Raw genomic sequence first — 22,524 nt, 5'->3', positions numbered from 1 at the left:
TCCTTAAAAAACTAAAAATATAACTACCATATGACCCAGCAATCCCACTACTGGGCATATACCCTGAGAAAACCATAATTCAAAGAGTCACGTACCTCAATGTTCATTGCAGCACTATTTACAATAGCCAGGACATGGAAGCAACCTAAATGTCCATCGACAGATGAATGGATAAAGAAGATATGGCACATATATACAATGGAATATTACTCAGCCATAAAAAGGAACGAAACTGAGTTATTTATAGTGAGGTGGATGGACCTAGAGTGTGTCATACAGAGTGAAGCAAGTCAGAAAGAGAAAAATACTGTATGTTAACACATAAATATGGAATTAAAAAAAAAATGGTACTGATGAACCTACCTGCAGGGCAGGAATAAAGAGGTAGACATAGAAAATGGACTTGAGGACATGTGTTGGGAGGGGGAAGCTGGGGTGAAGTGAGAGTAGCATCGACATATATACACTACCGAATGTAAAATAGTTGGCTGGTAGGAAGCAGCAGAATAGCACAAGGAGATCGGCTCGGTGCTTTGGGATGACCTAGATGGGTGGGATAGGGAGGGTGGGAGGGAGGCTCAAGAGGGAGGGGATATGGGGAAATGTGTATGCATATGGCTGATTCACTTTGTTGTGCAACAGAAACTAACACAGTATTGTGAAGCAGTTATACTCCAATGAAGATCTACTAAAAAGAAAAAAAAAGGAGCAACACCTTGAACAGGTTGCAGGGCTTCTGGAGAGCTTCAGCTCTTTGGTTTGGCATCATGAGTTGCCAGGGCAGGCTATGCCCAAAAAAGGAGTAGGCTCTGTCAGGCTGCAAACTAGGAGTAGCAATTTTGCTAATTATGGAAACAACTCTAACTGTGAAGTCAAAATCTTGATCCCTCATTAAAGCAATTTCAGTTATTATATGTGTTTGTCATTAGAGTCACCCTAGCTCCCTGGTCTCTGACTATAAACCAAGCTATTTTGGGAATGGCAAGGAAGCTAATGTTTATGATGTCCATTCTGTGCCAGATCTTGCTCTGGGGGTTACACATATGATCTTACACCACAACCATGATAAATTGAGATCAGTTTCTCTATTTCTGTAGGTGAAAGCACAGAGATTCAGAGAGGTTAATTATCTGGCTAAGAACACACAGCTTCCAAGTAATGGAGCCAAGATTTAAATCCATCTCTCTACAACCTTAAAGTATGTGTTCTTTCTACAGAATTATGTTGTCATGGTAGCTTTTGTGATTTGATCATAGGAAAACCAGAAAGGAGCCATTGCCCCTTTAAAATAGTTACCAACCTCTACCTAGTGGTACATAACTTTCACAGAGAAATTTTGTAACATGCATGAATAATTCAGTGTTTATGTAAATCTGTGCATTACTTCTCAGCAATATTTGCATTGAAAGGGAGGCCTAATTGTGAAATAAAAATATTTGTCTCATATTTTTATGTTTTGTTCATTGCTCTATCCCCAGTGCCTAGAACTGTGCCTGTTACATAGTAGATAATCAGTATGTCTTTACTGAATAGATTAAAGCAATGCCAGTCATCAAAGACAGTTTTGGAGAAATTTTGGGTGTGGAGGAATGCAGAACAGTGGCGTGTTGTTCCCCAGAACCCCTGAAATCACACACCTTAGGCAGTGGGTCACTCTACTTACAGATAAAACTGAATATGTGTCTTTAAACAATACTGATAGAAACCTCAGGGGTAGGCCCAAGACGTAGACAGGGGTATGCGGAAACGGAAATGATTAAAGGAGTAAGAAGGAGGAAAATATGTAGGAACGGGTATGAGCAAAGGATGCAGAACTGTGCAGAGCAGGAACATGTCACAGTGTTTCCTGGTCTGTCCATACTCTGCAACATTGCTCATATTCCCCTCCTGTCTTCTTTCGGAGCAGTACAGGACTCAGAAGGATTAATGTGATGCAGGTATGGAGGTTGTAGGGCCTCCAGGATGGTGTGCTTTTCAGGCCGATACCAGGTGTGACCACCAGAGAGCAGTAGAGGACCAGCCTCAGTGTCTTCCTCCTCAGGGTCCTGGGGCAGTAATTCAGGAAAGAAGCCTGGAATGGGGGTGGGGAAAGGGAGGGCAGTGGTCATAGTGGGAGAAGTGTGCCAGGGTTGAAGGTGGAAAGATAAGATCTGTGGGAAAAGGGGGATCTCCATGGTGATTTTGGAGGATGGTGGGACTTGATGGGGACTTGCGGTTAAGTTCCTTGTAGTTCTTAAATCAAGTGCCTTGGACAGAGTGTAAACAAAGAGGGTCTCATTGTCTAGATCCAGTAGACTCTGAGCTCCATGAGGGCAAGTACTGCTGGCCTAGGTCACTGTTGTGACCCTGCCGCATAGTAACTAGTCAGACATATACGGTAAGTGATTGACAGAGATATTTCAATCACATTCAGTCAAGGATCTTACCATCCATGGAAGAATTTTCAGTAGTGTGGGGTGTGTGTGTGTGTGTGTGTGTGTGTGTGTGTGTGTGTGTGTGGGGCGGGGGGCTGGGAGGGTTTGGGGCTCATGTGAATTTTTTAGGGAAGAGGGATTTTTGCTTTTGTCAGATTTTTCAAAGAGCCTTAGTGGCCCCTAAACCACTGAGCCACTGTTTGGCTAAAGCTTTTCAACTGCTATGATCAAAACTCCATAAAATTTCCAGGTCCCTCACCAGACAACTATTTCCTGTGTTAGGATAGCACCAATTACTGTAACAAATGGACCTTTAAAAGGTATGTCGGGTCCAGTAAATGTCATATATAATAGAAGTTTATCTCTTGCTCAAATAAATATCCAAGGCAGTCCCTAGTTAGTGGCAGTCTTTGAGGGACCAGGACTTCTGTGTCTCTGCCATCCTCAGTGTAAGGCTTTCAATGTCACCCTTAGGGGTGAACATCACAGTCAGCAAGGAAGGGAAGAGTGCCAGCGCATGAAGGAGGCTTTTAAGGACTGGACCAGAAAATGGTACATATTATTTCCTCTCACATTCAATTGAGCTCATTCACTTAAAGATGATGTTTACAGCAGAAGCTGGGAAGTGTCGTCCAGTTGTACTCAGGTAGGAGAGACAAAGGATTTTGGTGAGCAGCTAGAATCCCTACCACATCTCTTCTGTTTATAACCAAGCACATTTGCAGTAATACTCTTCAAGTGGTAGTGCCAGTGCAAAATTCTAATGATTGATGAACTGACTCTCTCTCTTTCCTGGGACTCGAGACAATTTTTAAAACCTTGCTAATCATGGATAGTGGTGTCTCCTGCTTCAAACTCTGAGTGTCTCCCGTTAATTTTACAGGGTTCCTGTCTACTTTGACAAAGTGGACTTTTTCTGGGGATAAGACAAGGTTTCACACATTTCCTCATCCAAAGTGGTCCCAGGAGTCAGGAGAATGGAGGATATTTTAGGAGAGTATCCCAGACATACTGGCTCTGGCACATCTAGTTCTCTTACTGGGAGGCAGTAAGCATAGCAGGTCTGATTCAGACTGGCCAAGCAGTAAACTTTCAATCCAGGTTAACCACTATCCTTAGTGTCTTTCATTGATCTGAGAAGATTATGGCTTTTTGTCCCTCTTGCTGATGGCAAGGATATGATTAGGCTGAGAAGATACAGAATAGAAGCAATAGATTTTTGTGTGGAAGGGGAGGGGCTTTGAGAAAGAAGAAATTAATGGTAAGTGAGAAGAAGAAGGAGAAAAGTCAGAAAATGGATGGACAGAAAAGGTGATGAGAGAGGAGAAAGGAGAAAGGGTAAAGATGATGTACAGTGCAAGACATTTTAATGTCATGGAACACCATCCTAATAACACAGGATCCTGTGACCTGTGGTTCTGTACACTCTTTCACCTTGCCTTCGTTGACACCTGTTTGTGCTTAGTCCTGATTTATTTATCTTTTGAGAAGTCTTGAAGTATTATTTTTATTTTTGTAATCCCTCTGAAGTCTGGAGTGAGAGTATTGATATTTAAATAAAATAGAGTTGCCCTAGGAATCTAGTTAATTACTACTTGCCATTTTTCAGTATTAGGTATTTTTAGCAAATAATAATACTGATATGTACAGATTACTATTTGAAGATCATCATTTAATTAATCCCTACTCTTTTTTGGTCAGGTAGATAAAATATGCATTGTTATTCCAGTAGGGGATGGATGTCCAAGGAATAACACTATAATGAAACTCACCATTTGGCTGAGAGGTGGATTTATTCATTAAGACATGCTAGCATTAATTAATTAATTTATTAAATGTTTATCGAGGCCTTATTGTGTGAGAGATGCTAGAAGGGATACAGAGAATAAAAGACAACTCTTTCCTTTAAGAAGTACCTGACAATTGAATGCCCACCATGTGCCAAGGGCCATGCTAGATGTGTCTTATGCATTTAATTCCCACACACACCTTGCAAGGCAAGATTCTCATAATTTCTCAGGTAAGGAAGCTCAGAGAATTTGTATAACGTGCTGAAGTTAAATGGAGGAGCTGGGATTTGAACTCAGATTTCATGGGGTCAAAGTCCATCTTCTACATCATGCTGACTTTTGGTTGCAAGGAGCTAATCTTATACCTATAAAAATAAACAAACCAAGTCCATTACTCACCTCCTTAGATGTACATGTTAGTAAAACCAGGCTGTCACCCTGAGCATTCCACACTCTCTTGCTTCTCTACCTCTGCTCATGCCTTTATTTTAGCTTAAAATACTCTCCAATTATCTCCATTTATTACAGCACTACCCATTTTTAAGGACCAGCTTAAATGCCATCTGTTTGGTGAGGATGAAACCTTAACTCATTTTTCTAACGAGTGATTTCTCCCTCTTTGAAACTGTACTCCTCACTTAAGGTAAATTGTCTAGTTGTTTCTGTGCTTGTCTTAGTGTCTTTGTGGTAGGCAGCCTCTGAGACAGTCCCCAATTACCTCCACCTCCTAGTATTCATACCTTTGTGTAATCTCTGGATTTATTGATTCTCTTCTAACGAATAGAATATGGCAGAAGTGCTGGGATGTCTCTCTGATACTAGCTGATAAAAAAGATTTTGGCTTTTGTCCTAAACACTGTCTTTTACTCCCTCCTGGACCTCTTGCTCTGGAGAAAACAAGCTGCCATGTAGAGAGGTCCATGTGGCAAGGGATCAAGGTCCATGTGAGTGAGTGTGGAAGTGAGTTCCCTTCAGCTGAGCTTTCAGATGAGACTGCAGCCCCAGCTGACAGCTTGACTGCAACCTTACTAAAGATCTTGAGGCCGAGGTAGCCAGGTCGCTGTATCCTGATCCTGACCCAAAGAAATGGTGATACAATAAATATTTGTTGTTGTATGCCACTATGTTTTGGAGAAATTTATTAAACATCATTGTAACAGTGTGGTCCTACTAGACTGTAAATTGCTTGGAGACCAAGTTTCTTTCTTCTTTGTCTTTCATCTGCATCATCAAGCAAGATGTTTTGTATCAGGGCAGGAAGATATGCCCTCTCTCGGGTCTATGGTACTAGTGAGGAGGATTTGGAATAAAAAAGGTCTTACTGGAATTGGTACCACTCCTCCTGGATTGCAAAGAAAGAGCTTGTCCCATTTACTGTGGTGGCTCCTGTAAGGGAAGCTTGGCTCAGGAAAGAGCCAAAAACATCTAGTCCTGAAATAGCAGGATTCTTGCTTCACAAAGGGCAGCATCCCAAGTCATGTTGATAGGAAGGATGTCTTTTCTTCACAAATGATTGACTTGATTGTCCTCAGGGAAAAATTAGTGCTTACCTTGTCATGTGCTTGTGTCTTAAATAAACAGTGAGAAAAGCAGTGATATAGCCCTCCCTGATACAATGAAGGAAACAATTGGAGCAACAATCTTGGCTTTTACTCATGGTGCTTGATCTCACCTTTTCCCTTTCTCCTCCCTTCTGGAGTTTGCCAGAGGACCCTAGTGTATAAGCCACACAGGAAACTACCAAGATTTCTCCTTTTTCCAGAGAGGTAGTGGAGTCTCCCAAGGGAAGGAGCAAGATGAACATGTTGGTTTGATGAAGGGAGGGATTATCTGGAGGAAGGAAGAGGAGGTTGAGAGATGGTGAACATCCGTGTACTACAGTCTTTTTTCAGAAGTCAGAGACTGAAAGCCCTGTTTCTCGAGGCACAAAGGAAAGCTAAGACAAAGGAAAGATGGTCCTCTCAGATCATCTTGCACTTTGGAGAGTTCCTTGACCATTAGGTACGGATACTGTGTATCTCCACAGTATCAGAGTCAGGTGAATGTGAGTAGGTGGGGTATGAGGGGTCAAGGTGTCACCACGGTAATGCTTCCCAGTCATTTTGTTGGAAGTCAGGAGGAGCAGGGCTGAAGGACAGACTGCATCCACACTCTCTCGCCCTGCTGTTATTCCACTCCCCCCAACCCCCAGCCCCCAAATCTGGGAATTCCTAGGAGAAGTTATATTAGATAATAGCTCAAGTTTCTTATTTCATTGTAGACCCAAAACAGTTTCTGGACCAAGTCCTTGCTGTTAGCGTAAGAGGGCTATTACCTGGCAGTGGCCCCAGATATTCAAAAGCACAAGGGATGATGTAATTAAATTCCCCAATTTCTCTTTAGGTAAGTGTTCCCAAAGGGGCAGAGGCCTTGCCCCTTTTGGAATGTGAGTCTCTGGAATGAGTGTGTGGCATGAATAATTAAAAATATTAAATGCTTTATAAGTTTTGAGTCTGGCTTTGAGTCTGAGCGTATAGGAGCATGTCAAGCAGAGGAAGCTAATTTATGTTCAAAAGTTAACCTTAAAAATGCGCTGATGGAAAAATCCTTATTTTATTTTGCTTTGTGTGTTTGATATCATGGTTGCAGCTAAAGTTATCATGTAGGAGAAAGAGATGTTCTATTTTTTCAATTTGTTCTCATTTGTTTCCTGCCAAATTTTTTGCGATATTGTGAACACATTTATTTGTGTTTGTGTGTGTGTGTGTTTTCATTAAATCTGCCTTTGTCAGGCTAAGTCTCTCATTATTGGCAAATACAGAAATACTAAAGTAATGTGTTATTTATTGACCATGAAAAGTTAATGGATAAGGTGTTTTGTGGGGGACAAAACTCAATTTATAATCTTCTGCCCTTTGTGAACGATCTTGTTGAATATGTCTTAGAACTGATTATGTAAAGGAGAGGTTTTCCAGAGAAATTAAAAAAGAAAAAGAAAACAGCTACACAACAAACTTCTTTAACCTAAATAAACACAGATTGAAGGAACAATCCACAAGAACTATCTTCCTTATTCCACAGCCAACAGCAAAGTCTTATATCCCATTATGGTAATGAGCAAGCCTTTGAACCTTGCATTGTTCACTGTCAGGCAGCAGCCCTTAAGGCTCAGGCAAACAATGTTTACAGTTGCTTTAGGGAGTTTCTAGGATAATACCTCGACTTGCATTTCTGAGTAGGCTTGATCCTGCCTTCCTGGTCTGCATTTCCCCAAAGCAGAGGCTGGAGAGGCCTAAAACTGGGTGAAAAAGTGGACTGCTAGGAGTAACACATTAAGTAAGATTTCCCCCTGTGCCTTAGTCGTTCCTCTTGTTGCTAAGTTGTGGGTGGGCATAGAGGGAGGTCATGCATCCTGTCAGGTCATGGCAGTGCTATTTACTTTAAGTCTGGGCAAACACTTCTGAGCTCATTTTCAGAATCTCTCAATATTCAGGCTGAATCTACATGCAGCTCATGTTGAAGACGGCAAGGCCTCTGTTGCCTCCATCAGCCTGCTCTCTGAATAACTATGTAGAAGTCCAGCTTACTAATTTATTTAATTGCCCGGTACTATTAAGTAAGAAATAAACTTCTGTTGTAGTAGAGCCATTATATATTTGGGGGCATATTTGTTACAACAGCTAGCCTACTCTAATTATTACACATATTCTGTTACCATGGACTGGAATTTTCATGGGAATGTCTCTGACTTTTATCTATCCAAATATTATGCCTTTGTCAGTAACAATACCCGCTGGGTTTCACGAATAAATCAAAATGGAGGAAAGGCAAAAAGAGGCAGTAAAAGGATATTTAAGGTATTTCATAACCACGTTTCCTCAGCTGAATGTTAATGTTAGTGTTAAAATTTCTTTTCAAGTTCATGGAGATTGTTCCCTTTGTGCCTGGCATGAAACTAACCAAATTATTCACATGAGTGAAAATTATCACTGTGGTTGCTTCTGCCTGTTTTTTAGGACATAAAGGACAGTTACCAAAATCAAAGCAGAATCTCTGGCTGAGGGTTAAAAGCAATGCAGAGAAAGGGAGCGAGAAAGAGCAAGTGGGAGTTCACTGGATATTGACTACATGCTAAGGTAGTGACAACTGAATAAAAGTTAAAGTGTTAAAAAAGGGCTTTCATGATACTGCGGACTGTGTGCATTGTCAAGGGAGAAGAGTGAGGCCTTGACACAGATCAGATGTGTGACTTTGGCAAGTCACTAAGATTTTCTGGGTCCCAGTTTTCTAATCATAAAAGGAGGTCTGACTAGATGATTTCTAAGGTATTGAATATCTTAACTTTAAATATTTGATTCCAAGACATACTGGAAAGAATTTAATGTGCTGATAGCTTTGCATTGGTGCTGCAGTATAGCAAATGTCAGAATCCCCTCTCTTCTCCCTCCTCCTCCCCAAATACCCCATGGCTCATTAATATACATGCATAACACCCTTTTCCAGGGCCTGGTGGTGATGTTCAGTGACATCTTATACAGCCCCACGTGGGCAGGGCATCTGGGGCAGCTACATTCAGTTTTAATTGAAACAAAGCAAAGTAGCAGCTGTTTGGCATTAAAGGGAATTTTAAGCCTATATTCCAGTTCCACCGAGGGAAGGAGCAAACAAAAGTCAAAAACATTTTAAGCAACCAGTCTAAAATATTTAAGGCCATCTGCCTTCTCTCCATATGTAGCCATCACCTGGAATGTGCTTTCACTTTCCTTTAAAAGGAGAACTGACAATGATTTATGATAGGATAAAAGATACATTGGCATTTAAAATACTGAATCCTTCGTTCATTGTCAGTGCCCCTGCCATAATTAAGAGTTGTCTGTCTAAGCCTGATTTTTACATTATAGCTAAAACCGTCATAACGAGAGATTCAGGTTTTACATGGTGGGAGCAAAAGTGGATCTTGTTTTTCCATAGCAACATGCTTGGGCTTTACAGTGAAATCTGAACCTAAAGACATTCATGTTCAAATGCCCAACCACTGTAACTCTAATACCGCGGAAGAGTGAGCGTGCTGTGTGAAGTTATGCAGCATTTGATCCTGCCTGACTTCTATGCCTTGGACTGTCAAAGGAGGTATGCATAGTTGCCTTATGCCAGTGTACTCTTTAAAGTTAGGTAATAACAATTTAAGATGCTCATGTTCATCCTGACCTCTGAGGCTGAGTGCCATTTGTGCTCTTTGTACTGTTTGTTTGTTTTTTTTTTTTTTTTACCTTATTTCTTTTGCTATTTCCTAGCTCATTCATTCATTCACTAAACAAATATTTCTTGAGATACAGACATGTCTAAGCGTTTTAATAGGTGCTGGAGATATAGGGGCAAATAGGATAAATGTATTCCCTATCTTTACCATCTAGTGGAGGTAACAGACACTGAACAAGTAATTACAAGTACCGTACAGTAAATGAAGGGTTTGGGAAACAAGAGCGGGTGAGTTGAGCCTTAATGAATGAGTGGAAATTAGCCAGGCAAAGAGGGCGGAGGAAGCATTTGAAGGGGTGGAGGCATCTTTAGCAAGTGAATTTATGCTGAATTTATTCAGCAAACATATGTGTGATCCCTTTGGGGAATTTGGTGTTTATATGTCACTGGAGTGTGAGAACAAGTCAGGGAGGTGCAAGACATGGGCTGGAGGACTTGGCAGGGGTCTGATTGCAGAGGCTCTCGTGTGCCGTTTTTGGGAGTTTGCCCTATATCCTGTAGGTAAAAGTCATTGAGGATTTAAACTGGTAAATCAAGTGCTCTTACCTTTTAGAAGGCTCAGCAATGTGGGAAATGGATGTCAGGGAATGGAAAAGAGAGCAGGACTTTCATTAGATGCATTACCTCTTCTGTGGTGGCAGTGACAGCAAGGAAGAGATCCATACCTGACTCTCCCTGGTGGAAGGCCTGCCCGTGAGCCTCCTCCCATTTGTGCCTATTGATATAAAACCATATTTGAATGCCCAGCCCAAATCCCACCTCCTTTGTGGACCCTCTCCTCATCATTCCCAGAAATTTTGTCTTCCTTTAAAATTCTATACTTCTTGTTTGTTCTCTCGTTGGGTGTAGAATACATCCTGCTTGTATATTTATTTCTTTTCTCTGTGAATCTCCTTTCCCCTACAGAACTCTTGAAGGATAGGGAAATATCCATATTTCTTTAAATCTGTAGCATCTAAGACAGTGCCTTGAAAAAATTATACTCTTAGAGCTGGAAGGAACCTCAGGGACCATCCAAACCTTTTCATTTGATGGATGAAGAACTTGAGGCCCAGAGAAATGGGTGCCTTCCTAGATCTCTCACTGCCAGTTTATTATTCTTTCAGTTATCCAACAAGATGAGTATTTTTGTGGTCAGTGATGATCAATTAGATAGCTATGGCTTTGTTAGATAAACATCTTCCCATTATTGTAGTTTAATGGGTGACATGATTCTTTGAGGATTAAAGGATGAGTGTTGTTTATTAATACCCCCTTTCTTTAATAACAAAAGGCCAGGGCCATGAGAAAGACCAGAAAATTCTATAAAATGTTTGAGCCTCAAGATTAGGTCATGCATTCAATGTAATAGCAGCTGCTAACTAAATTACGCATGTTTTTATTTGTTTGTTTTCCCTGAGAACAGAGCATAGGTTCAACTGACCAGTTCTCAGCTGGAGAATAAAATAAGAAATTATTTCTTCTTCCTAAGTCATGGGTGCCCTCAGTACACACCCCTGTCTTTACAGGCCATCCTTCTCTTTCCTGTTCTCCCATAAATAATGGTAAAGCCTATCCCGTGCCTTCAAATTTGGGTTGAAGGTTGGAGGCCATGCAGAATACAAATTATCTGTCCAATCAGGGGCACATGGGAATTTGGAGATGACAATCCTTTACTAAGATCTTGATGCTTAAAACCAGTTGCAAACTTCATACATACAGAGGCCTTGCAGTTAATACAAATGAATAATGTCGGCTTGGTAGAGTCTAGTGACTTAGACAATGAATAAGAGCTGACACGACAGCTCTTGAGCTGTGAGTTGAGCTCTTTCTCAACTCCAGTCATTTGTTGCCATGAGAGAATTTTATGAATTCCACCAGGTTGTCTGATTCTCCAAGGCAGTGCAGAAATCTGGATTTTTATGTGAAATATATCAAATCTTCACAATGGTCATAGCTTTAAAAATGGAAAACTTGGTGCAGCAAATATGCAAACAGGCAAAACACTCCTGCGGACTGCCCGAAGCCCTGGTAGTTTGCAACTTCCGGCTTCAAAAATTCCAGATACTTACTTCTAGTTACTAGATATACAAACTAATCAATGCACCAGCAATAATTTTGGGGTAATTTGTTTGTGTGTGTGTGTGTGTGTGAAATATTATTCAGGGTACTTAGGAGAACCTGTAGAAATAAAAGGCATGTTTTGGCCCACATTAAACTTTCAGCTGGTTGAGAAATAGGAAACCATGTATGAAAACAGAACTAGCAGTTTAAATTACCATGTAAATGCAAAGTGAGGCAGCCCGTCAATTAAATAAGATTCTCTAGACCCTACATTGAGGCCAAATTAGTGCCCCACTGATGAGTTATATAATGTGCTCTAGAAGTGCATATATCTCTCTGTAAATTCATTCAGCTCATATGGTATAAAGAGTTAAGAATCTACTTGATTCTCTTAAAATTTAAAACCTTGAGTTCATGACATATAACATATTTGTACCTCCTATGTTTACTGCAGTGGCTGTACATGATAGTTGTGAATTAAATGTTTGTTGACTAAACCAATAACAAACTGAAGCCTGTAGGAGTAATTGATCATTCCAAAACACAGTAGAAACTCAATACTTACTTGTTTAATAGATGAATACCTTCATTAAATGGTAAAGAAATGGTGGAGAAAATGACATTTTTAGTTGGACTTTGATGGGAGTGAGTAGAATTTCCATATGTGGAGATCCCTAGGGAGGGCATTTTAGGTGGGGAACAGTTTGAATGAGGTTATGATGACACTAATTAGACTGGTTTGGAATATGGAATTCCATTTTTATCCCATAATTTTATTTGAATATGGTTTGACATGGTTCAAATATTGCAGCTCAATGTACTGTGTCCATACTTTTCAAGTTGTTCCTATCCCAGTACGTTAGAATGTTTAGGAATAAGCCTGCATTCCTCAAAGGAGATGAAGCTGAAGAGGTGGGGTCATACCCCATTGTAATAAGTATTTCCTCCATCCACTTGTTTGATTAGGAAGTGAATACTAAGCAAGGGGAACACTTGTGAATTACTTATGTCATTTGCTATAGTGCTGATAGGGAATAATTCTTAGAGCTGCCTAATGCTTTTGGGGATTGGATTTTATTCTTTCAAGTATTTCCTCATTTCCTCTGTACCTAGTTAATTGGATGTGCTCAAGAGGCCTTGGGGGAACTCCTTCCCTGGGGTTGGTACCTCTTCAATATAACATTCCCACCAAGCAACGAGGTTGAGAGAGTGGGGACTGAGCTTCCAGGTATTTTCTGGGTGTCTTGGTGACATGTAGACTTTGTCCATGAAATTCTCTATCCCTGAAATTTTCTCTGCCCTTTTTATCATGCTACAGCCTTATTCTAGAAACTTCTTGAAGTTCTTTGTATAGCAAAAAGATATTTACATGTCAGAGGTCAGATCATTTTTTGCTATAGGCTTTTTCTTAGAGACTATGACAAGAATATTTTAAGAATTCCCCCAAAAGTTAATTTATCAATCAGTCTCAAGGCTTATTTTTTTACTATAATTTTGTATATTCATGTGTATTGCAAGTGATCAATCATTCTGCCATCTTGTACTAAATGTGCTAATGAGCTAGAGAATCAAATATTTTGAAAGTATGGGCCTGTGTAACATTGATTTTCAATATTTGGATCACATCAATAATCTGCTCAAGGAAAGCAACTTTATTAGGATACATTTCCATATACCTTATTAATAGTTGACAGGCAAAACAACATTTGTTACATTCTTTGTTGATTTATTTCCTTTAACTCTCTGTACCCTAGGTACCTTGAGTCCTTGGCAACAATATTAGTAATAACAGAATTGTAATGTTCATTATCTGTTGGGCACTGGTGAAGCCTTGCTTTTGGCTTAAATGGATTTTTTTTTCCTTTCAAGTAATGCAAATTTTTCTCAGGTTATTTTCGGAAATAGATTGTTTATACCAGTTGAATGCAGGTAGGAAACAAACAACAACAACCAACAGTGAAGGGAAAAGTTAAATGGGGGACGGGGACAAGGCAGTGTGCAGAAGGTACTGAAAGGATACAGAGGGAAAGTGAGTTCTGATATGCCTCAGTTCTGAGCACAGTCAGTCGCTTAACCTCTCTGAGTCTCAGTTTCTTCATCTCTAAACCAGGGATAACGAGACCTATCTCTCATGAGAATGGGAACAATCAAGTGATGCAGATATCTGGAAGGTACCCAGCACAGCTCAGCCCAAGATAATTTAGTTCTCTTTGTCTTCTTGCTTTTCTTCATCTCCTGACCTCTTCCTTTCTCTCTTTTTTTTTTCACAGTTTATTTCTTCCTTAAAAAAAAAAAAAAAATCTGACTTGAATATGTGAAAATGGAGATATTTGTTGTGTCAAATGACATAAGGTTTTATAAGAATGATAATGTTAACTCAGTATCCTAGCAAGAATGACCATCGGTATTGTCTGACACCCAGGCTTTCTTATTTTCTAGGATAAGTACAGAGAAATAGCATTTGTGGAGTACTTACGATGTACCAGGAGTGGTGTACATTTAATTTAGTGATAACCCCCATAAAATATCAGTGTTCCCATTTTACAGTTTAGAGACTGAAGTAAAGGCTGTTAACTTGTCTGAAATCACACAGACAAGTGTGTCAAGACAATGAGTGTCATCAATTGTTATTCAGACCACACTGGCTATTACTGTTAAACCACCTATCTACTTCTGTGGCTCTTAATTAGGGAGTGGAGTACATCTAGATCATCTGGGGGAGCAGATGGGTGTGGCATGAAAAAGTTCCCCCAATAATTATGATAGGACCTTCTCTAGGTGAGAATCTTGACCTGGGATCCTTGAATGTTGTGGAGGCAGAGATGCTGGCATTTTTCTGGCTCTGCTTCCCAGCCTGGCGAGGAGTAGGCATCAACTCTGCTCAGTGATCCTTAGAACAACTTGCAAATCTGAAACAACACTGTTTTCTTCTTAATGGATTTCAAGTCTTTTATGGATGTTTTCTACACAATGTTTACCAAAGCAAATGCATTAAGAATCAAAACTTGAATGTGGTGTCTTTGGGCTCTATTTTAGAACGAGAAAAAATTTTAAATAGGGAACAATGTTTACATATTTTTTTAAGACAAAAGAAGCGTCTTTCTTATATAGCTTGGCAGGAGAGATGAGGAAGAAATCATGGGTATTGGTGCTGTTTACTAGCTGAGGTGCCAAAGACACCCATCTGTCAAGAAAATGTGTAGGATGTTGATCAAGCCTGGAGCCTCTGACACTGAATACCCCGCCGGGGACTAAAGATGCCACTCCAATGAGAGTGCGCCTGCCTGATGGTACGCTGCCTCTGTGAGAAGGAATTTCCATGCATCTTCCCACTGAAAAAAGGCTTTTATTACAGCTGATAAAAGGGCAGGGGAAAGTTGCCTTGATTTCCACAACAAGAAATGCACCTTGAGTGTTACATACATAAGAAACTTTGAGAGATCATTTCATTTGGGACTTCGACAAACCAAAGCAACTGATATTTTAATTTAGTGAAAACTACTACCCCTCGCCCCAAGCACTACTGAGAGTAGGTCCGAAAAGCAGGATATTTGAAAAGAGCAGGGATACGCCTTCAGCCTTCCATGGCCTGTATTTCCTTTACCATTTTTCTCCCTGATTAATGCTGTAAGTTCTCTCTAATATCCCCTCTTTTCTCATCTACAAAGAGAGCCACAGGATGGTAAATATATAATAAATAATTTACATTCTTTTGTTGATTGATATTGGACGTGGGGAAAAACACTTGGAATCCAAGGATACCAACTTCACAGGAGCTCCTGAATCCACTGAGACTTTTTTCGGTGCTCCTGGGCAGGTATCATGTGTCAAACCATGCCCCGAGCCTGTGAGACAATGATAGGGATATAAGCATCAACTCTAAAGAATCCTCCATGAGCGGTGAAGGTAACTTTTTTTTAGTTTATTCTCCCCTCTTTCCTGTGTAAAAAGCAAAAATACTTTCCCTATTTGTTTTGGATATGTGTTGTCGTGGTGACAGAGGTAAGAAGTGCGGAATGGGCAAGATTGAAAAGATTTGGGAAAGAGTTTTAACTCTCTACAACTCAGAATGTACTCTGTTGCCTGCATGTCAGAATGTACTCTGTGTTGCTGAGCTTAAGACATTGCATTACCCACACCATGTTGCTAGCAAGCACCATGGGGGCAGTAAAGAATGCTAATCATTGGCAAGCCACACAGGTAGTCTGTGATTCCAGAGTGGCTAAAGCTACCAGAGACAGGAGCTGGGGCAGCCTCTTTAGAGTAAGAATACAGATGAGGCAGTTACTTAGTATCTTTTGGATAGAACAGCTAGTCATAAACTCTTTCTTTTTTAGCTAATTTCTTTGATATCATAGAGTTGTATTATTCCTTCTCATTCTCCATCTCTCCTACACTTTCTCCATTTCTTTTTTCCTGACTTTTTCTTTTTTTTTGAGGCACTGTGATGATCATTTGAAAGATGTGCTTCTAGAGTAATCAAGGCTTTTGTATAAACTCTTCCCTCTATCTGCTCACCCCATCTCCCCTTCACTAGTCAACTCTTATTCGTCCTTTGGATCTCATTTCAAATATCATTTCTTCAGCGAAGCCTTCTTTGACACCTCTTCCACCCTACCTCATATTTTCCCTTCGGACTACTTATAACTAGTAATTACAGTTTATTTGAGAAATACAGTCTCCCCTATAAGAATGCAGGCTCCACAAGAGCAGAGACTGCTCCGGTTTTGTGGCCACCGACAACTCAGCATCTACAGCAGTGTCTGCCACATTGTAGTCTCCAGAAATTTTTATGGAAGGAGACAGTGAAATGCTTGAAATGCTGCATTACACTTATTAACCAGTATTTACTTAATGCTTAAGAGCTAACCCTTGTGTTGAGTTCTGGGCCATGTAGGGCATTTAAAAGAAGCAGAAGCACAGATCAAGTTCCCAAAGAGCTTACAATTAGATGGGAAAACTAGTTAATCAGGAGAGCTATCTAGTGATTTTTAAAAGTATATTGATTTTCTAACCACACTCACTCCTTCAAAAATCATAAGTATTAATAGGGTAATATTAATACTAAGTAATAGAAGTGCAATAATCAATAACAGAATTTATATCAGGTATGTAGCCAAATTTCTACAGTCTATTGCTTTACATTTATTTTATCATATTCTGTCCCCTTTTTGGACCTATTTTGAGCACAGCTATATGTTCTTCCTTTCTTGTTCTTTTTTTTTTTTTTTTAATAAATTTATTTATTTATTTTTGGCTGCGTTGGGTCTTCGTTTCTGCACACAGGCTTTCTCTAGTTGCGGCTAGTGGGGGCTAGTCTTCGTTGTGGTGCGTGGACTTCTCATTGTGGTGTCTTCTCTTGTTGCAGAGTACGGGCTCTAGGCACGTGGGCTTCAGTAGTTTTGGTGTGCGGGCTCAGTAGTTGTGGCTCGCAGGCTCCAGAGCGCAGGCTCAGTAGTTGTGGTGCCCGGGCTTAGTTGCTCCGCGGCATGTGGGATCTTCCCGGACCAGGGCTCGAACCCGTATACCCTGCACTGGCAGGTGGATACTTAACCACTGCACCACCAGGGAAGTCCCCCATTCTTGTTCTTATCATCATCATTCATTTCTTTCATTTATTCTGGTCCTATTAGTACATTGTTGTGGTAGGTGATTTGAAAAGAAGCTAACAATTTTTGGGGGGGAAAACAATCCATGTGATGCTTGATGTTACCAACCAAGATAAATCCAGAGAGTTTAGAAAGAAAAATATTTAAAGGTAAAGGGAAGTAAGATCGAGTAGTTGTTAAAACTCTGAAAAAGAGATTGGCTTTCTCTGATTTGAAGTGAGAGAAGAAACTATAAGAAACAGACATATAAATTTAATTTGATAAAATTCTTAGTTCCCTTATCAGCAAGATTCTAGTATGGCTGGCATAGAGTAAATATGCCAAAATGTTAATTACTATTGTTTTATTTTTGTATTGTAGCAATGAAAAAGGATGTAGCCAAAATAAAAACAAAAAGAGCAACCTAGAGAAACTTTTTTTTAAGCAGAAAATATGACAAAGTATGAAGTTAATAGTTTATTTATTGAAGAGTTCATATTGTTAACAAATGGGCAAAAGACCCTATAGATATAATGTACAAAAGAAGAAAATCTAGAAAACGTACATGTAGAAAAAATATTCAACCTCCTTAGATTCACCTGTTAAGTTTACTAAGTAGGACAAGTTAAAATGCAACTGATAATACTCTAGTAAAATTGGAAAGAAATTCGAAAGTATACATGAATGATAAACCATGCTACAAAATCATCATCTAAGACATTGAAAACTCATATTCCCAAAGAATTTCACCACAGCATTTTTTCATATTGATGGAAAACTAGAATCCTCTTAAAATTTAACAGCAGAGGAGTGGTTAAATAAAGTATTCTTCATTTGTGTACCCAATCTTCTGCAACTATGAAAAGGGTGGGAAACATTATTATAAGCAACATAATATTAAAAAATGTTAGCTTTGGAAGGTGATGTGGTATCATTTATTGTAATTTAATATATCCTCTGGCCTGTTACTTTTACTTCCAGGTGTCTGTTCTATAGAGCATGTCTGTGAAGATGTCTGTACAATATATATGCTGTTTGTACGAATATTGATTTTAAAGCAAAAAGTGGGAAATGACCCAAATATCTAACATAGGGGTATGGTTAAATTAATTTTTGATTTTCGTGTGATGAAATATAATATAGTCAATCAAAAAAATGATGTGCCAGCCTGGAAAAATTTTCAAAATATATTAAGTTAAAAAAAAAACCAAGTTGCTAAATAATGAATAAAATATGACCTAATTTTATTAAAACAAAACAAGCTATGTATGTATAGTTCAAATATATGGCTATATATAAACCAGAAGAATCAATTTGAGAATAACACATACTGAGATATTAAACAGTTCTGACCTCACGGAAGGGGGGTAGTGGGAATGAGGGAGGGGAATAATGGATTAATTTTTAATAATTAATTTTTGAAAACAATGAGCTTATAATAATGTATTTCTTGTATAATGTTAAAAATAATGCAAGAACAAAAGCTAAAACATAAAGAAGTAGAAAAGTAAAATATTAAAAAACAATACTTGTTATTTTAGGTCATGAGATTATGGGCAGTTTTTTCCTTTTTTCCCCTCACGACTACTATAACATGGTTAGATTCTTTTCATATGTAAAATTCAGAAAGAAAGGTTTTGTTAGATACAACTTTTCCCCTGACACAATGGCTTGCAACTGTGGTTTTATAACACATCATGGAAAGAAGGCAGAATGAAATCCTTGGTTATCCCAGCTGGAATTGTAAAATTCTTCTAAATCAGAAGAGTTTTAATTTACATAAAATCCAAGTTCTCTTAATTTCAAGTTCTCCAATCCTCCTCTCCCCGCCCCCCCTTTTCTTGTTCTTTTTTTGGTTGGGGGATAGGTTGGGGTAGGGCAGCTGTCATAGGGATTTTCAATTCTCAAAGGTTGGGATCACTGCTTTAAGAACTAACCGTCTAAGATAGATGACATGTGACACAGACAGTTATGTAAAAAAAAAAAAAAAAAAAAGACATGCAGACAACTGTACAAGTATTGAGAAAATGAAGTATTTACATTGTGCATGAATAATGTATCTTTGTGCCTGTCTCTTGGGTGAACTTGTCAGGTTATCTTTCTCTTGTTGGCTTCTGTGCTTATTTTCAAACCATTTCTACCCCTGGAAAATATTTTTGTATTGGTTTTGGACCCTCTGGAAATGGTTGACTATGACATATGCTTTTCTCCTATCCAGTGTATGCAGGGCTTCCTTTCCTCATCATTTTTACTTTCTGATTTGTTAGTTTAATTTAAGCTAGATGCTGACTGAATAAAGATGGTTCCGTCTACCTTAAATGTTTTTTGTGTCATCTCCACCACGTTCTGGCATCTAATAATGGTTAAATAATTTACCACTGCTATAAGAAATATTTTCTAAGACTTTACACATAAACCCTCCTCAGTAAAACCCAAATGGTTGAATTCACTCCTAACCATATTATGTTCAAAATAACAAGAACAAGAGCCAAAACATAAAGAGGTAAAAGAGCATAATACTCAAAAGCAGTAATGGTTATTTTAGGTCATGAGATTAAGGGTGATTCTCTCTTTTCTGTTTTCCCCACAACTACTATAATATGGTTAGACTCCTTTCATATTTAAAATTCAGAAAGAAAGATCAAGAAATAAAACAATCAGCAGTTGTTTGCTTTAAAAATAATAGTTGCAGACTGTATCGACCCCCAGAGCCTTTCCTCATGCCTCTGTTTTGTGTTTTAGAAACTGCCATAGATTTGTTTTCTGCATTTGTTTTTCCATGTTAATATTTCTCAAATAGCATGGAAATTCCAGCAAGGGTTTTAATAATTCAACATAAAGGAAGAACAATATTATAGTTGAAAATTAGCCTAAGAAAGGAGAATATAACCTTCTTATATAAGAAAAATAGGAAGGGTGAGAAGAAGCCAAATTAGCTGAACAAAAAGCTGCATAATGACCTGATACACAAATAGGAATGTCATATATATTGGAAACTAAGTGCTCACTGAAGAGGAATGTGGAGACAATTGCTTTTAAGTGTAAAATCAGAAGAGTTTGGGCAAGAGACAAGATCCTACCAGCAAGACATTAAAAAGGAATAATGTTTCAGAGGCTTATTCTCCCCACATCTCTTTTAAGCTGAGGTACACAGGAGGCCACCATAATGTCTCGGCATAATGAGAGCACTTGAGACCATTTTTCTTCATTTCCCTGATTGGTGCCAATGGAAGGGGATGGCTCACTTTGGAGACCTATGTGCTGGAGACCCAGCCTGTGTTCTGATCCTGAACTGCTGCCGCTGCTAGCTTTGAACATTCACAGCAGCACCTATAGCCAAAGCCAGACCCCTGCTACCTCTACTTGGAACCTGGACTCGATCCTGGGCAGTGCTGCTCCTTCCAAACTCCATGCCTGGCTCCTGGGTGAGTAAAAGAAAAATGGCGAGTGAAAAATCCCATCTATCCCTAAAGGCTGATCTTAACATTGAGCTCAGCCCCTCCCTTTCTCTCTGCTGTACTTAGGCCTGGAGTGGGCAGCATTACAGGCGAATCTCACTTTTGGAATTTCAGGCTCTCCTCTAGTTTTTACACTTTTCATCATGGTAGTCATTTCATATCTTACGCTTAGGAGCCCTGGCTTCATCCTCTCTCTCCCTTCTCTCTCTTCCTAAAAACCATGCCCACAGAAAAAGATTTGATAAACTCAGTAACTCTAAGGTAAATTGCCAATAAGTTTTGAACTGTGACCAGCCCCTTTCAGATGTGCTTGCAATAGGCTTGAAAGCAAGCCAGGCAGGGGGTGTCTAACTTCAGAAATTTCACAGGTGTTTGTTCAGTGATTCTAAAACTATTCACCACAAATCACTGCTTTTATTAAGACTCCCCTATTTGTCATCTATATATTTTAAAGACTTTTCTCATTAAAACAAGTTTATTAAGTTGTCTCCCCACTAATGATCTTATGGGTTGATACAATTTTAATCACAAACGGAAACTGAGGTTAGGGTATGTAGTTTTATGTTGACTTGGTTTATTTGTAAGGACTGATATGGTTGGATGAGAGGAAATGCCATTAAGTAGAAAAGAAATGTCTCCATGGAAGATGTTTCTTTCCCTTGTAACCTACATCTTATCAATCATCAAATCTGTAAGCTCTACTTCTAAAATATATTCTGCATTTCACCACTCCTTACCAAATCCATAGTTCATACATTAGCTGAAGACAACATAATTTCTCACCTGGACTAATACAGAAGTCTCCCTAATTATGTTCCCTTCTTCCACATTTGTGTCCTCCATACCCTTACTCCATTTCTTCATTCAGTGGCCAGTGTAATGGACTCAAAGTATAATTCAGATCACGTCACTCCTTGCTTAAAACCCTCAATGGCTTCTCAATTCAATTAAGATGAAATCTAAAGTCCTTTCCAAGACCCATGAGGCCCTAAGTGGTTTGTTCCATGCTGATCACACCTTTTGCTATCCCCACACCTTTTGCTATCCCCTCACCTTATCCCATGGATTTTGGCCACAATGGCTTTTCTTCCTTGTATCTAAGCAGGAAATGTTTATTCCTAGCTCGAGGCCTTTGTTCCAGTTGTCTACCCTGCCTGGATTAATCTTTCCTCAGATCTTCATGTGATTAGCCCCTTCATAGGATTTATGTTTCAGCTCAATGTCCCCCTCTCAGACAGGTTTTCTCTGACTCAAATTTCCCCCATCCCCTGCTCAGTCTAGTTCATTGTACACTTTATTTTTCAGAGCATTATCCCTGTCTGGAATCATCTTGTTAACCTATTTATTTATGTGTTTATTCTTTGTCTTCTCTCACCAGACCATAGTCTTCATAAAAGCAGGGACCTTGGCTTTCTTGATTACTGCTGCAATCCCAGAGCCTAGAACATTGCCTGACACTTAGTCAGTGCTCAATAAATATTTGTTGAATTTGAAGAAAAGTACCAGAAACATACCAACTTCATTGTCACAGCCACAAAGTATTAAGACATCAGATATCATTTATAAACAATGAGCAAAACACAGAGCAGTGTCTGAAAGCAAAATGTTTTGATGAAATGATTAGTCCAGATGAAACAAGGGGGATTTATTTTGAACAGTCCAAGAGTGAATGGGCTTAAATCATGGCTGGTTGCATTGGGCTGGTCAGCAAGTAGCAAAATAAACATCAGTCAAATTAGAGGTTTTAGGATGTTGTGTTCTCTTTTATTAAAACAGCAGTATTTTTAAATGACTTGAAGCTTGCAGTTCTGTTGCAGTAACTCATCAAGTTGAAAAATGTGTTTATTCAGGGTGGGAGGAGAGTTTTAAGTTCATAATTCATTTGTTGCAAAGTTCATTTGTTAAAGCCAGCCATATTCTCTTTCATTCTTTCCTTTTAGGATATTATGCCTTTTTTCTCTCTTTATATCATACTTTATGCATGTATGTGCAT

Source organism: Balaenoptera ricei, chromosome 5 (assembly GCF_028023285.1).
Source record: "Balaenoptera ricei isolate mBalRic1 chromosome 5, mBalRic1.hap2, whole genome shotgun sequence".
Lineage (NCBI taxonomy): Eukaryota > Metazoa > Chordata > Mammalia > Artiodactyla > Balaenopteridae > Balaenoptera > Balaenoptera ricei.
Note: the sequence above shows the minus strand (reverse complement) of the source record.